Raw genomic sequence first — 17,970 nt, 5'->3', positions numbered from 1 at the left:
ACTTCTACCTGATACATCACCTTCAGATACATTAACATATAGACTTCCATATGTAAATCTAATTCTATATAACATCCCAGGTGTTAAATTTATGGCAACAATCAGACCTGAAGGGAATGACTTCAGAAAGCACCATTTCATTAAAGAGAAATCTTACGCCTTTAACCACAATTTGTTAGAAAAAAGAGTTCTTTCTAGTGTGAAGCTATAACCATCAGCAGGAAAATATCTGGAGCAGAAATAATACAGTGCCTTTCTTCTTGATTAGAACTAGATATTTATCACATTCTCATTGGCATCCATAATCTATCTTTTGAGAATCACCAAGGAACTAAAGCCACCAACATCATTTACCCCAAGCTGCATCGAGACAGAATAAGAACATGCCTCTTCTATTTAGTATCTGGCTGGGAGCTTTTTCCCATTTGTTCCCATCTGAGCATGCCAGCTTCTGTGGCTTACTTCCGCCTGCCAGCAGTAATTTAGTGATCTGTTGAGACTAACTCCTGCTGAATCATCTCCATTCTTCTCCCCTGGATACAGCACCTCATTGTCATACACAGCAAACTGACTCAAGGCACAAAAGTTGGTATATGCTCCAAGAAAGAAACTGCAATAGGTACATATTTTACAGGAGTCCTTAGCATTTCCTTCTTGGTACCAAGGAATGCATCATGCTTAGTCAAGTAAATAGGGTTATTTGGTTTTGAGCACCCACTGATAGAAAAAGCTCAGGAGGTACGGTATGGTATAAAGAACATGTATGAATATATAGTCTAAGACCGTGTGGGGTCAACTCTCTCTTTTCCCAGTTACTAGTTTTAAATTCAGAGGGAAGTTAATTAACCTCTCTGAGCCTAATGGTCCTCATTATAAAATGGTGTCATAATGTCTGTAATAGATGTTAAGATACTTAAGCATAGTGGTACATGTGTGTGTGTGTGTGTGTGTGTACTAATATGTGATAAACAGAGCTTTAATTTACAACCAAGGGTAGTTACTTGTCTGAATTGGGTTGGTTCTCATATAATCTAAAGGATACAGTAGCTACTAAAACACTCCAGTTACCTTTATCTCTGATCAACAAAAGAGATTTTTATTAAATAGCATAAAAGATTTTTGAAATGGAGTTTCACTGGCGAATTTAGTGGTGCAATTTCAAATTGTATGGATAGGCTAGAAATGTTACACATTTCCTTGCATGAACTTGTTATACAAAGTCTTTACCTTTGAAATGGAACCTGAGATTTGGTTTTTAAACAGCCTTGAATCTCACCACTATTACAGAAGATTCTGATTATGAAGGCCAATTATATATAATATTAATTAATTCTTGCCTCTAGAATAACTTCTGCAATTTTTTTATACAACTTATGGGTAGAACTCTTAAAAGAACAGACCTCTGGATATTGCTGTTCAGCTAACATGATTATGACTAATTTCATACTTTCATTTCCATAAATATTTGTATTTGTAGCAAGGTTTGGATGAAAATATACTTTGGCATATGACAGCAAGGTTATCAAGAAATATACATGTAACTGTTCCTACCTTCAATGACTGTTCATTAAAAAACAAAGCAAAACAACAATAAAATAGCACAAAAAACACTTAATTATGAAAAACAAATTTGGTTCCATCCATTTACAAAACATAGAAAAATAAGTAAAAATAATACTTTGTATTTTACTGGGACCCACTGTATTTTACTGGGATTTTACAGTCTCTTCAATAAATGACATAGGATCCACAGGATAGATAGGCTATGGTAACGACAACAGGTAATGTTATGTACCTGGTACACAGACAACACTAAGAAAGTAGGATGTTAATATTGTGAAAATCAAATAGGCCCTAGAATCAGAATTTTATTGGCACATGGCTGGGTCCCTAATGAAGAATCTCTCCTTCTTGTTGCTTGTTCCCTCTTTGATGTTAGATGAATGATTATGATAAGTGATCAAAAACTGGATTCTGTTAAATATGGCATTGATTCACCTTTGCCTCTCACAGGCAATACCTAGTATAGACTTTTCAGTCAGCATCTCTCATTAACCTATTCTGTTGCCCTATACTGGCCTAAACAGCTGCCCTACTATATATCTCAATATAAAACATGCTGAAATGTGAAGACATGTAAATTCTGACATCAATATAAAAAGAGATATAAATTGTGGCATCAATAACATAAAATGTGGGAAAGTGGAGTAAAAGTATGGCGTATTTATATATGAATGAAGTTAAATAGTTGTCATATTAAAATAGACTGTTATAACTATAAGATACTTATGTAAATCCCATGATAATTACAAAGAAAAAACCTGTAGTAGATACACAAAAGAGAAAGAAAAAAAATCAGAGCCAACTGCCACAAAAATATTAACAAATCTTTATTCAATACAGTACTAGAAGTAATAGTCACAAGCAATCAAACAAGAAAAGGAAATAAAAGGCACCTGATTGGTAAGAATGAAATAAAACTGTTACTATTTGTAGATGACATGATATTTTACATAGAAAACCCTGAAGACTCTATGAAAAAAAAAATTTAGAACTAAAGAATGAATTCAGTAAAATGGTAGAATACAAAATTAATATAGAGAAATCTGTTGTTTCTATACACTAATGATGAACTATCAGAAAGAGAAAGTAAAACAGTCCCATTTATGAGCACATCAAAAGAATAAAATACCTAGGAAAAAAATTTAACAAAGGAGGTGAAAAACCTGTACTCTGAAACCTATCAAACACTGAGGAAAGAAATTGAAGATGACCACAAATAAACAGAAAGATAGATCATGCTCATGGATTAGAAAAAAATACTGTTGAAATGCCCATGTAACCCAAGGCAATTTACAGATCCAATGTAGTCCCTATCAAACTACCAATGACTTTACAGAACTAGAATAATCTTAAAATATATATAGAACCACAAAGACCCCAAATATCCAAAGCAATCTTTTTTTTTTTTTAAAGATTTTATTTATTTGACAGAGACACAGCAAGAGAGGGAACACAAGCAGGGGGAGTAGAAGAGGACAAGCAGGTTTCCCACGGAACAGGGAGCCCAATGAGGGGCTTGATCCCAGGACCCTGGGCTGAAGGCAGATGCTTAACGACTGAGCCACCCAGGCATCCCAAAGCAAAGCAATCTTGAGAAAGAACAAACCTGGAGGTATCATGTTCCCAGATTTGAAACTATACTACAAAGCTATAGTAATTAAAACAATATGGCACTGGTACAAAAAGAGACACACAGATCAACAGAGCAGAAAAAAGAACTAAGAAATAAACTCATGCTTAATTAGTTAATTAATCAATGACAAAGGAGGCAGGAACATACAATAAAGAAAAAACAGTCTCTTCAATAAATGACATTAAAAAAACTGGACAGCTACAAGAAAAGGGATGAAACTGGACCACCTTCTAACACCATATACAAAAATAAACTCAAAAGGGAGTAAAGACCTAAATGTAAGACCTGAAACCATAAAACTCCTAAAAGAAAACATAGGTAGGAAACACTTGGACAAAAGTTTTAGCAATGTGTTTTTGGGACTGTCTCTGCAGGGCAAGGGTAACAACAGCAAAAGTAAACAATTGGAACTACATCAAACTAAAGCAGCACTTACATAAGAAGGAAACCATCAACAAAACAAATGCAACCTACTGAATGGGAGGAGATATTTGCAAATGATACATCCAATAAGAATATCCAAATATATAAAGAAGAACTCATACAACTCAGCACCAAAAACCTAAAAAATCTGATTAAAAAATGGACAGAAGACCTAAACAGACATTTTTCCAAAGACATCCAGATGGCCAGCAGACACATGAAAAGATGCTCAATATCACTAATCATCAGGGAAATGCAAATCAAAACCATAATGAGATATCACCTAACACCTTTCAGAACAGCTAGTATCAAAATGATAAGAAATAATAAGTGTTGGCAAGAACGTGGAGAAAAGGAAACCCTTGTGCACTATTAGTGGAAAAGTAAATTGTTATAGCCATTATGGAAAATAGTGTGGAAGTTACCCAAAAATTAAAAATAGGGGCGCCTGGGTAGGCTCAGTTGGTTAAGCGACAGCCTTCGGCTCAGGTCATGATCCTGGAGTCCCAGGATCGAGTCCTGCATTGGACTCCCTGCTCAGTGGGGAGTCTGCTTCTCCCTCTGACCCTCCTCCCTCTCATGCTCTCTCTCTATCATTCTCTCTCTCTCAATAAATAAATAAAAATCTTTTTAAAAAATTAAAAATAGAAGTATTATATAATCAGCAATTCTACTTCTAGGTATTTATTCAAAGAAAACAAAAACACTAACTGAGAAGATATATGCACCTTTATGTTCACTGCAGCATTATTTACAATAGTCAAGATAAGAAAATAAACTAGGTGCCCATCAACAGATGAATGGATAATAATGTGACACACACACACACACACACACATTGGAATATTACTCAGCCATAAAAAAATGAAATACTTCATTTTGCAGCAACATGGATGGATCTAGAGAAGGTATTGTACTAAGTGAAATAAGTCAGACTGAGAAAAGCAAATATCCTTACATATAGAATCTAAAAAATAAAACAAATAAAAAATGGAAAAAAACTTATAAACACAGAGAACAAAATGGTGGTTGCTAGAGGGAAAGAGGTTGGAAAATGGGTGAAACTGGTGAAGGAGGTTGAGAGGTACAAACATCCAGTTACAAAACAAATAATTTGCAGGGATGTAAAGTATAGTATAGGAAATAAAGACAGTAATATCGTAATAACTCTGTATGGTGACAGATGGTAACTAGTTTTATCTTGGTGATCATTGTGTAATATATAAAAATGTCAAACCACTATATTGTACACCTGAAAAGACTTCAACACCCCATTTTTAATAATGGATAGATCATCCAGACAGTTAATAAGAGTGGACTTAACACTATTGACCAAATGGACCCAACAGACATACACAGAACATTCCATTTTTTTGAAAATTTTATTTATTTATTTGAGAGGTGGGGGGAGGAACAGAGAGGGAGGGAGAAGCAGACTCCCCGCTGAGCAGGGAGCCCGACATGGGGCCCAATCTTAGGACCCTGGGATCATGACCTGAGCCGAAAGCAGACACCTAACCGACTGAGCCACCCAGGTGCCCCAGAACATTCCTTCAAATAGCAGCAAAATACATTTTTTTTCTAAAATGCACAAGGAATATTCTCTAAGACATATCATATGTTAGGATACAAAAGAGTCTTAAATTTAAAAGATCATATCAAATACATTTTTCCAGCCACAATGGTATGAAGGTTGAAATCAAGATCAGAAGGAAAAATTGGAAAATCCATAAGTATGTATAAATTAAACAACACACTCCTGAACATCCAATAGATCAAACAATAAATCAAGGGAAATCAAAAAATATCTTAATACAAACAAAAATGGAAACACAACACGCCAAAACATATAGGATGCAGCAAAAGCAATGTTGAAGGAAGTGTACAGTGATAAACAACTGCATTCATATTAAAGAATGATCTCAAACACCCTAACTTTATACCTCAAAGAACTAAAAATAAAAGAATAAACAAAACCCACATTTAGCCAAGGAAATAATATAGATCAAAGCAGAAATAAAATAGAGATAAGAAAAGTAACAGAAAATATTAAGAAATCTAGGATTTGCTTTTTTTTTTTAAAGGATAAAGAAAATTGATAAACTTTTTTTTAAAGGATTTTATTTATTTATTTGTCAGACAGAGAGAGAGAGAGAGCACAAGCAGGGGGAATGGCAGACAGAGGGAGAAGCAGGCTCCCCGCTGAGCAGGGAGCCTGATGCAGGACTCAATCCTAGAACCCCAGGATCATGACCTGAGCTGAAGGCAGACGCCCAACCGACTGAGCCACCTAGGTGCCCCCAATTCATAAACTCTTAACTACACTAAGAAAAATGAGAATAAAAAATTAAACAAAATTATAAGTGAAGAAGAGACATTACAAATGATACCACAAACACAGGTAACTTAGAAGAAATGGATAAAGTCCTAGAAACATAAAACTTACCAAGACTGAATCATGAAGTAACAGAAAATCTAAACAGATCAATAATGAGAAGGAGATTGAATCAGTAATCAAAATCTCCCCACAAAGTACAAACAAATAAACAAACAAACAAAAAACAGGAGCAGATGGCTTCACAAATGAATTCTATCAAACACTGGAAGAAGAATGAATGCCAGTCTTGCTCAAACTTTTCCAAATATTGAAGAGGAATGACACATTCAAACTCATTCTATTAATCCAGCATTACTCTGATACCAAAGTCATACAAAGACACTGCAAGAAAAGAAAACTACAGGCCAATTTCCCTAATGAACATATATGCAAACACCCTCAACAAAATGCTAGGGCACCAAGTTCAAAAGTTCATTAAAAGGATGACACAAAATTATCCATTGGCATTTATCCCTGGGATGCTAGGATGGTTTGACATACACAAATCCATAAATGTGATATACCACATTAATAGAATGAAAAAGAAAAAATCATATGATTACATCAGTAGATATAAAAAGCATTTGACAAAATAAAACATCTTTTCATAATAAAAACTCTCAATAAATTAGATCTAGAAGGAATGTACTCAAACATAATAAAGGTTATAATGACAGGCCCATAGATAATATCCTACTCAACAAGGAGCTGAAAGTTTTTCCTATAAAATCAAGAATAAGACAAGAATGCCCACTCTCATCACTTCTATTCAACCTAGTAGTGGAGATCCTAGCCAATTAGGTAAGAATAAGAAATAAAATACACTCAAATCAGAAAGGAAATCTTTGCTTACAAGATGATGTGATTTTTTATATAGAAAACCCTGAAGACTCCATCAAAAAACTTTTTGAGCTGATAAATTAATTCAGTAAAGTTGTGGGATACAAAATCAACATACAGAAATCAGTTGTGTTTTTATACACTAACAATGAACCATTTGAAAAAGAAATTAAGAAAACAATCCTGTTTATAATACAACTGAAAAAAATAAAATACTTAGGCATAAATTCAGCCAAGAAGGAAGGGAAAAATGAAGGGGGGGAAATCGGAGGGGGAGACCAACCATGAGAGACTATGGACTCTGAGAAACAAACTGAGGGTTCTAGAGGGGAGGGGGGTGGGGGATGGGTTAGCTCGGTGATGGGTATTAAAGAGGGCACGTATTGAATGGTGCACTGAGTGTTATACGCAAACAATGAATCATGGAACACTACATCAAAAACTAATGATGTAATGTATGGTGATTAACATAATAAAATAAAAATAAAATAAAATAAAATAAATTTAGCCAAGAAGGTGAAAGATCTGTACACTGAAAACCACAAAACATCGATGAAAGAAATTGAACAAGACACAAATAAATGGAAAGATATCTCATATTCATAAACTGGAAAAATTAGTATTGTTAAAATATCCATACTATCCAAAGTGTTCTACAGAGTCAAGGCAATTCCTATCAAAATTTCAGTGGCATTTTGATAGCAGGAGAAAAAAACAATCCTACAAGAACACAAATATCCAAAGCAATCCTGAGCAAGAAGAAACAAATTTGGAGGCATCACATTTCCTGAGTTCAAATTATATTATAAAGCTACAAAACATACTTCAGAGATATCGCAGGCTCAGTTCTGAACCACTGCGATAAAATGAATATGGCAATAAAGCGAGTTAAATGAATTTTCTGGTCTCCCAATGCATATAAAATTTATGTTTACACTATACTGTTGGTCTATTAAGTATGTAATAACATTATTTCTTAAAAAAATGTGTATATCCTAATTAAAAATATTTAATTGCTAAAAAAATGTTAACCATCATCTGAGCTTTCAGCAAGTTATAATCATTCATCAGGATCATCATGATAAATATAATAATTAAAAAGTTTGAAATATTGTAAGAATTTCCAAAATGTCACACACAGACACAAAGTGAGCAAGTGTTATTGGAAAAATGGTGCTGATAGACTTGCTCAATGCCAGATTGCCACAGACCTTCAGTCTGTGAGAGCACAGTATCTGAAGCACAATAAAACAAAGCACAATAAAATGAGGCTTGCCTATAGTAATCCAAATAGTACGGTATTGGAATAAAAACAGACATATTGATCCGTGGAACACAATAGAGAGCCCAGAAATAAACCCATGCTTTCATGGTCAATTAGGTTTGTTAGAGATTCCAAAAATATACAACGGAGAAAGGACTCTCTCTTCAATAAATGTTATTGAGAAAACTAGACATCCACATACAAAAGAATGAAATCGGCCTCCTGTTCTACACCATACACAAAAATCAACTCAAAGCGGATTAAAGACTTAATGTAAGACTTGAAACTGTAAAACTCCTAGAGGAAAACCTAAGGAAAAGGCACCTTGACATTGGACATGGTAATGATTTTTTAGATCTAACCCCCAAAACACAGACAACAAAAAGAAAAATAAACAAGTGGCACTACATCAAACTAAAAAACTTCTTCATAGCAAAGGAAATAATCAACAAAATAAAAAGTCAACCAATGGAATAGGAGAAAATAGTTGCAAGCCATGTATCTGATAAGAAGTTATATCCAAAATATATAAGGAACTCGTACAACTCAATAGCAAAAAAACAAATGACCCAATTAACAAATAAAAAGAGAATCTGAATGGACATTTCTCCAAAGAAGACATACAAATGGCCATCAGGTATACAAAAGGGTGTTCAAGATCATTAATCATTAGGAAAATGCAGTTCAAAACCATAATGAGATATCACCTCACATCTATTAGGATGGTTATTATTAAAAAATCAAAACATATCAAGTATGGGCAAGGATGTGGAGAAAGGCACATCCTGTCTACTGTGGTGGGAATGTAAATCAGTACAGCTATTATAGAAATCAGCATGGCTCTTACTCAACAGAACTAACATATGATTCAGCAATCTCACTTTTGATTATTGATACAAGGAATTGAAATCAGGATCCAAAAGAGGTGTCTGCACTGCTGGGCCCATTGCTGTGTTATTCACAATAGCCAAGATCAGCCTATATGTCTAGTGAAGGACGAACAGATAAAGAAAATGTGGTATACACATACAATGGAATATTATTTGGCCCTAAAAAAGGAAGAAATTATGCCATCTGGAGAGAGTTTCTGATACTTTGATTCAGGCAGGAAGTCAGTAAAGGGGGTAGATTATTCCTCTCCTCAGCACAGCAAAGTGTCCTAGGGAAAGACACTTTCCATCGCTAGAAAAGCATCTGACTCTTGGTTTCAGCTCAGGTCATGATCTCAGGGTCCTGGGACCTGAGTCCAGCATCAGGCTCCCCACTCAGTGGGGTGCTGGAGTTACTCTCTCTCTTTCAGTCTCCCTCTACCCCTTCCCCCGCTCTCTCGCTCTTTCTCTCTCAAATAAATAAATCAATCTTGAAAAAAAAAAGATGCACACTCAAACTCACATATACAATATATTAATAATAATGGAGGAATGCAAGGAAACAGTAGTGATGAATACATCTGTGGTCTTGCTGTCAGTGTTGGTTTCACGGGTTGGTCTCATCATCAGTGATGATACTTATCCCCTCACACATCAGGTTTATACGATAAATATGCACAGTGTTTTTTACATGTTACTCACAACTCAATAAGGTGGTTGAAAAAATAAAGATCTTTTGGTACAAGAAAACCAAATGTCATGGCAGAGAATGGGGAGTTAGGTACACCCACAGGAAACTGCATGCCCCGAAGACCTGCAAATCTTCCACCAGCCAACATTTTAGAAAACATCTAAACAGCAGATCTTTACTAAACATAGTTAAGGGAACAGATAATATCTGTTCCTTGCTTCATCTTAGAACATTAATAGCCTGCTCATGGAGATAGGATCACCATGTATGAATCACCGAACAATGTATTTGAAAACACATGAATCAGGGACAGTATTAGGAAGACAAAAATAGCACTCATTAATCAAAGAATATATACAAATTAATTTATGACAAACGTTTTATGTGGCAGAGTTGTTTAGGGAAGATAAAAATTGTGAACAGCAACTAACATTTGCATAGCACTTCCACGTGCATTAATAGTCTTTGTCTTTAATCAAGACAAGAGCAGCCAGGGAAGGCTGTGTGGAGAAAGTGCTCTGAAGTTCAGTGTGGTTCAAGTTTAACAAAGGGCCTGAATGCATCAGAAAGCCCCAACAGAAGTAGTCACTATATACTATGTGTCTATCTGGACACAAGCTCAAATTTAAATACACACACAACAGAAAACACAAAAATCTTAAAATTCATGTTTTATTTTTATTTTTTTCCTGATAAGGCATGCTTCATGAAAAGCTGCCAGAAGTAGATGTATTTTCTGAGAGACACAGGCTGACTGAGTTTGGAAGAACGCACTCTCTAACAGTGATTTGTGTTCTTGTGATATGCTCCAATGATGCACAGGGGACTCTAAAATGAGACCATCCACACACATTCATAGGGCTTTTAGGATCTTAGATAAGCCCAGATGGCAATGCTTAGTTTCTTACCTATGAAGAAACATTTCTCCAAAACAAAAGGATGGAGTTAGTGAGAGCCACCAGGGGCCTATTGCTACTGCTCAGCAATACAGGTCACCAGAGTGATAGAGTTGAACTTGCGGACAATTGTGGAAAGGAAACAGTGGGGATCAGTGAGCACATGGTGGGGGGGTGGGGCGGGCACACACTAAATCTGAACGTACCTGCTTGGTGACCTTTAGATCCCTATATAGTACAACTGAATACATCTTCTTATAACTGCAAATAATTTTCCTATCTCCTTCCATTTACTTTTAAAACATGAATTATGCCAGCTGGAGAGTTTCTGATACTTTGATTCAGGCAGGAAGTCAGTAAAGGGAGTAGATTAATCCTCTCCTCAGCACAGCAAAGTGTCCTAGGAAAAGACACTTTCCATCGCTAGAAAACGACACTCTTCCTCTGAATGACAGGGAATTCAGAGTTTTGTCCAACCACTCCATTGTAGGTAGCAAAAAGGAAGCCTGAGAGATTAGGAAGTTGCCGTTTCACAGCCTCAAGAGACTTCTGCTAAAACAGGCATTCATTAAGTCAGAGACACAGCGTTCTAAACCAGACAATGGTTCTTAAACTTGCCCAAGTAGTGAAACACTTGCAATTTGTTGATTTGGGGAGAAAGCATGAAATACTGATACTGCTCACTCATTTGTTTTGTCATCTGTTGCAGCCCACTGGCAGACAAGGAGCAGTAAACACCAAAGGGTGAAAACATCGATCTCAGACAAACTGTCAATTGAGAATATCCCAACCATACTCAAGTTTTCTGCAAATTAAGAAAAGGCTACTCTCATGCTATTTTATGAAAAGCGGCACACACCAGATCTGCTTGCAGAATGCAGCCACGTGCTGGGGCACGATGATAATTACTATGTACTGGAAGCCTATCGGGCAGGCAGCAGTATCTTAAGTACTTTTCAAATCTTTCAAACAATCTGTGAGGCGGGTATTATTATCCACATTATGAGATCTAGAAAGAGGGCTCAGATCGCTTTAAAAACTCGCATTTACTCACTCAGCTTGGCAAAATGAATATTTGGACCAGAGCTCTCTAATTCATTAGGCAGATTTCCAGCCTCTGTATCTGTCTTGCCCTCCACAGAGGTTCCTTTTTCTGCATATAGTTTTATCCCTGTTGTCTCTGAAGGGAGATCTGTACCTGACATTTCCCTCTACCCTCACGCCCTAATTATGGTAAATGGGCTTCTGATAACTATAAACTGATATCCCAAATTCTCTAGCACTGGTTTTCTACCTCGCAGTTCTTGATTGTTCATTCACTAGAGTTTTAACCTAAACTTCGACCTTATATTTTAGTTCTTGGAACTTGCTGCAGATTTTGCCAAAGCAAATTATGTGAAAGCCAGGATCAACACAAATCTTCCGCTAAAGGTAGTTTGTTTGTCTTACATTACATAGTCTTTGATACACATATATATATACACATACACACACACACACACATATATATATATATACATATATCACCAAATATAGTAATCCTTGAAAGCATCTGTGAATTAAAGGCATTTATAGTTTCCTATATACAAGGTGACCACACATCTTTGTCTAGACCAGACCTGATTTCATGTTGACTGTCCTGTATAATTAGTAATATGCCCCCATTTAACTCTCAACGGGCTCTGTTTGAACAATAAACTTTAAGGTTATCCCAATCATGTGCACTATTGAGACATTGTGAAGGTACGCCTCCAACAACTTAATTTTATTTTTCCATGAGTTTGAAAATGTAGCTAACCTTATTCCCATTATATAAGTGAGCTAAATGAAAATTAGAGAGCTTAAAATATCTGAATCAAAGACAGATGTAACTAAACAGAGGGAAAATTCAAACCCAAGTGTGTCTGAAGCAAGGCTCCAGGCAGTCCTCTTCCATATCATACTGTTCTCCAGAAGGCTTTCCTAAGAGCCTCTAGAACACCTGCTTGTCTGTCTGCCTGTCCAACAGTCCATGTATTTTTCCAACTTAGATGGAAAGTGGCTTATAATTAGACATAAAATATACCAAGATAACATAAATTTGAAGAAATGGGAATACAAATACTAGAAAACAGAGACTTAAAATGGAGCCAGATAGAACTATAATATCGAATTATTTAACATATAATAAATAATTGAGAGAGAAAGCTAATCAGTTTATAAACCAAGTATCACTAAAAGCAGAAAAAAACATCAACTGATATGAAGAAACCTGTTGCAGGTACTAAGTCCAAAAAGCAGCAAACCAATTCACCTAGGAGCACTCATAAAAGGGACAATACATCCGATGAACAAAAATCACAACAACATCTTTACGATAAACCTAGGAAATTTTTAAAGGTCTCTTTTCTATAGTGTCCTCTGTTTTGGCTAATGGCACCACTCCAAAGCACAATTCAGGAGAGAGGGAGTGAGTGTGGAGAAAACAGACTGATTTCACAGGAAGCAAATAAAATATAATTCAGGTATGTGAATGTTATAGTTGTGCTTAATTCTGGAATAGATATTAGCACATTTAATGGGTATTCATCAGGCAATCGTCTACCGATGTTGTTTCATTCAGCGTAACATTGACAGATACAGGAAGAAATGTCTATGTCTTGTCAGAAGAGAAATTTGCTGACCATTCTACACAGATCAAAGGACATATATATTTTTTCATTGTAGCTTTATATTAGACATGTATCATCTACTCATTCCATGCTACAGAGAAAATTTAATACATTGAGAAATCAATAAGTCAATGTATGGGGCAAAATATGATGGTTTTCAAGGAAATACTAGTCATACCATATGTTTAGATTTTTATAATGAAAGTGATAAATGCAATATCCATCCTAAGAACTTGAGAGCATACTTTGTCCCTCAGAATAACCAAACATGGAAATGAGATGTTTTAATGAAGTTTCATTATAATAGTAAATTGAGCATCCCAGTATTGCTATTAAAGATGCATTGGAAATAGTTTATAGAATACTTTCCTTTATTCCCCAATGTAGAAACATATGCCAATTAGCACTAAATGTTTCATTTTAAAGAAATGCTCTAAAAAAAAAGCCTACAGCCTTTTTAAACTGGACCATAGTAAGAATTCTGACTTTAAGTATTTATTCCTTTCAAGTTATAGTCTCTAATGAGTTCAGGACTTATCAGAAACCTTTGCCTCCTGATCAAATGAACACATTCTGATTCTCTCCTCTTGTGACTCCTAAATGGAGTTTTTATTAGTATTTACATGGTAAAATCCAATGTTAGTTCCAAAGACTTCTAGATGAGTTCCTCAGTCAACAAAACTGAATGCCAATTGCTGAAAATACCAGAAACTTTCTCAGCTAAATATATGGGTTTTGGTGTCAAGAGTAGTTTTTGAGTACAGAAAAGGCTATTCAGAGCTTTCCTTTAGTTTCTGTTATAAAATTCAGTTTTTTAAAAATGTATAAGCTCAAACTCTTTCTTAAATTTTTAAACTAAATGAATCAATGTGCTATTTACAAATCTAATAAACTTATTTTAAGGGTGCTGTGAATAATGTTTGCTTTCATTATAAGTTTAAACATCTTCAAACATTTGGAACTGCATTTATACATTTAAAATTTTGTTATAGGCCTTAGTGAGTAATTAAATTACTGTTAGAATCAATATATTTAAACTATAATGCAAAGAAATGCAAAATTTATAAATGAAGTGTTCCAATAATGTTTACAAGCTTACTAAGACTCAATTTAAAATCATGGTTCCAAATTAATTATTCAAATTATAAATTTGAATAAGTTAGAATTGGAGTAACAGGCAAATTTATTTTTCTATTAGTTCAAATATTCTTAAATATTGTAACCACAAGTTTTGATAACCCCTCTTTTGGATAAATATTAATACAATGAGATCAATGTTCCCTTTACTTCATGTTAAAACTTTTTAAGATTTAACAAATGCTCACTCCCAAAGAAGTAAGTATTTCAGCTCCCACAATGTAACCTTCCAAAGTAACTTTGGAGTTAATTTCTCCGTGTTCTACAACTCCCAAAATGACCAGAAATTCAAGCTAACAGGCTGACTGCATTTTCAACAGTTATCCTGGGAGGAAAGTCTGAATATGATTATAGGTTCCAGTCAATAACCAAAAAGATGCAGGTTCCAACATCTGAAATTCAAGTTTTACAGTGTATCTCCCAACCTACAACTAACTTAGATATCCCAGTGGGCTGAATTTTACATTTCTTTGGCCCTTAAGACAAATTTCCACTTAATCACCAAAGAAGGTTTTTTTCTCTTATATAGATTTTTGCACTGTTTTATATGCTTAGAAACATTATAATGATATATCTAATTGGATTAGGGTTAACACATGGCTCTGTTGTACTATTTGCTTACAACTTTCATGGTCATTCTACCTATAACCTCCAGTTCTCAGAAAGTGAAGGATTTCTGTATTACCAAATCCTTCACATTTTAGATGGCAATTCCTTTTTTCCAGCTTTCCCCAGAAATAAGTGGAAGAAATTACCAAAATTTAAGAATGAAGACAGAGAATGTTTTCATACTATGATAAAGTTATACAATAGCTTCTCCTCTTATTCCTGAAGTGAAATGCAATCCTTAATGTCTGCATTAGTATGTGGGTGATATTTAATTCTTCATAAGTATTCTTGAATTAATCTGTTTATTATGTTAAGACATTCAAAACAAATTGCAGACGGTCATATAGGAAATAAAGATGAAATGATTTGGAGAAACTCCCATACAATCAAATAAAAGATCATTGTTTTCAACCCCTTTGAATCATTGAACCCCTTTCAGAAAAATCATACTCCACAATTGTTCTAGTCTTAAAGGGTGCTAAACAATTAAAAAAAAATAGCACTAGCTAATGTAAAAAAACTCTCTCTCTCTCACACACACACACGCACACACACACACACACACACAACTTAAATAATAACAGACCAAGGGCTGATTCCCATCTTGTCATTAATAATCCACAGAATCATTGCCCTGGGTCTATCATTTGCCAAAGAATATATTTTAACTGTTAGAACATAAATTATAGTGTTTTTTTTAATGAAACTTGATCTAGCAAAGAACTTTCATGACAGTTTTCAGGCACCCAACTTGCTTTTAAATTTTGGTATCTTTAGAAATACAATCTTCCTAATGAATGGTATATGAACTACTTCTAAATTAAATGTAGCACTGTAGTAGTAACTCAAGATTTATAGTAAGTGAAAAATAAATATGCAAGGAGGAAGAGGAGGGAGAAATGAAGAGGAGGAAGAAAAATGTTAATTTTATTTCTGGGAAACAGTTTCTTTTTTTTTTTTAGATTTTATTTATTCATTTGCGAGAGAGAGAGAGAGGGAGCACACAAGCAGGGGGAGAGGCAGAGGGAGGGAGAAGCAGACTCCCTGCTGAGCTGGGAGCTGGGCATGAGGCTGGATCCCAGGACGTGGAGACCATGACCCGAGCCAAAGGCAGACACTTAACTATCTGAACCACCCAGGGCCCCTCTGGGAAACAGATTCTTATCAAAAACATTAATACTGTGCAAAAAAGTTGAAAGCATATATTCTACATTTCCATATCAGAAGTTAAAAAGAGATTGTTTCTCTTGTTACATATACATAGCTATAACGTAAAATCAAAATAATTTAAAAACCATTACCTCTTTCAACAGCTCCCCAAATAAAAAAAAATTTCATTTCAGAGCAATTCTAAGGCAATAATTGATACTTTTTAAAACCCAAGATTAAACCACTGGTTCTTATTAGTAGAACTTACTATATTTCCACTAAGATGTTACCAAATTTATTTCTGTATTTCAGTATAACGGATGAGCTAATATATAAAAATCCATATGAAATTGATTAGATTTAATTTAATGTCAAGTCCATCATAAGATTTCATAAAATTCACCAGACTTTTCAATAAAGGCTAAAATTCTTACTTTCCTCAATTAAGTAATAGATTTTAGTGTTGTTTTTTTTTATTTATTTGTGAGAGAGAGAATGAGAGAGAGCACGAGAGGGAAGAGGGTCAGAGGGAGAAGCAGACTCCCTGCTGAGCAGGGAGCCCAATGTGGGACTCGATCCCGGGACTCCAGGATCATGACCTGAGCCGAAGGCAGTCGCTTAACCAACTGAGCCACCCAGGCGCCCTAGATTTTAGTGTTTTATCCCAAGACTTATCATGTTCCATATTCTAACTCCTTAATGAAAAAATGTTACTTTAAAAAGTAAATTACATTCTAAACAAGGTAGGAATAATAAAACATACTGTAAGCATATATCACAAAATAGACTAGGAATCAGAAAAAGATAGCTTGCTAATATCATCACTGAAGTGATAACATTCACTGATATAAATTAGAACATAGGGTGATTATCACTGAAAATGGTCCTCTTCATTAACATAAAGCTAAGAATTATTTTACATTATAATATTTACAATAGTACTTTCTTCATTCTTATGGCCTCTGAATACTGATGGTTTATAAACCAATTAAAAAGATATAAAAAATAGGGGCGCCTGGGTGGCTCAGTCGTTAAGCGTCTGCCTTCGGCTCAGGTCATGATCCTAGGGTCCTGGGATGGAGCCCCGCATCGGGCTCCCTGCTCCTTGGGAAGCCTGCTTCTCCCTCTTACACTCCCCTTGCTTGTGTTCCCTCTCTCGCTGTGTCTCTATCAAACAAATAAATAAAATCTTTAAAAAAAAAGATATAAAAATTAATATAAATATACGGTCCATGAATATTCTATTCATTTTTGTTCATATTCTATGCCAGTAAAATATACCACTATTTTTAACAGTAGTCTTTCACAACAGAATTAAGTAGACTTTTACGATTATGTTTTTGTTGCGGGGTGGATTGATTGAAATTAGTCCATTTAAACTCAGATAAACTACTATTGCTTTCTTTAGGAGTTAGTGAGTTTTTTCTTGCATATTATTCCCACTGTAAGAAAGAAATTTTAGAAAATCCAGATAGAGAATATTCTATATAATTCAAACTTAATATTGTATTCTTAGTAAATGGACCAAGATTTTGAGATGAAAAGGGAGATTCCTAGGTACCTGTGAACATTACAGACCAGGTAGATCCATATCCTCCTGGACCCTAACCACTGCATTAGATTATTCATCCTATAATTTGATTCTTGCTATTTTTAGAGAAATCTGGCAAACCAATGGAGATTTGTCACCTAAGTCTTCATGCAAAACATAATGAAGATAAATTTTAGCTTTCAGACTCAGCCTTGGAAATCAGTTAAGTATTCAATTTAATAACATAAGAATCTATGCACTAATATGTGTCAACACTATTAACTGTCAAGGACATAATGTTGTATAAGACATAGACCTTGACCTCCAGAAATCTCAT

At 34.9% G+C, this 17,970-nt stretch overlaps 1 protein-coding gene across 1 annotated transcript in view; it reads right to left on the bottom strand.

Annotated features, from left to right (window-relative positions):
- UNC5D (unc-5 netrin receptor D) overlaps window positions 1-17,970 on the bottom strand; it is a 526,408-nt gene that overhangs the window by 339,937 nt on the left and 168,501 nt on the right. The window lies entirely within an intron of this gene.

Source organism: Neomonachus schauinslandi, chromosome 2 (genome assembly GCF_002201575.2).
Source record: "Neomonachus schauinslandi chromosome 2, ASM220157v2, whole genome shotgun sequence".
Classification (NCBI taxonomy): domain Eukaryota; kingdom Metazoa; phylum Chordata; class Mammalia; order Carnivora; family Phocidae; genus Neomonachus; species Neomonachus schauinslandi.
The sequence above is the reverse complement of the archived record's forward strand: the minus strand, read 5'-3'. Positions and strand labels throughout refer to the sequence as shown.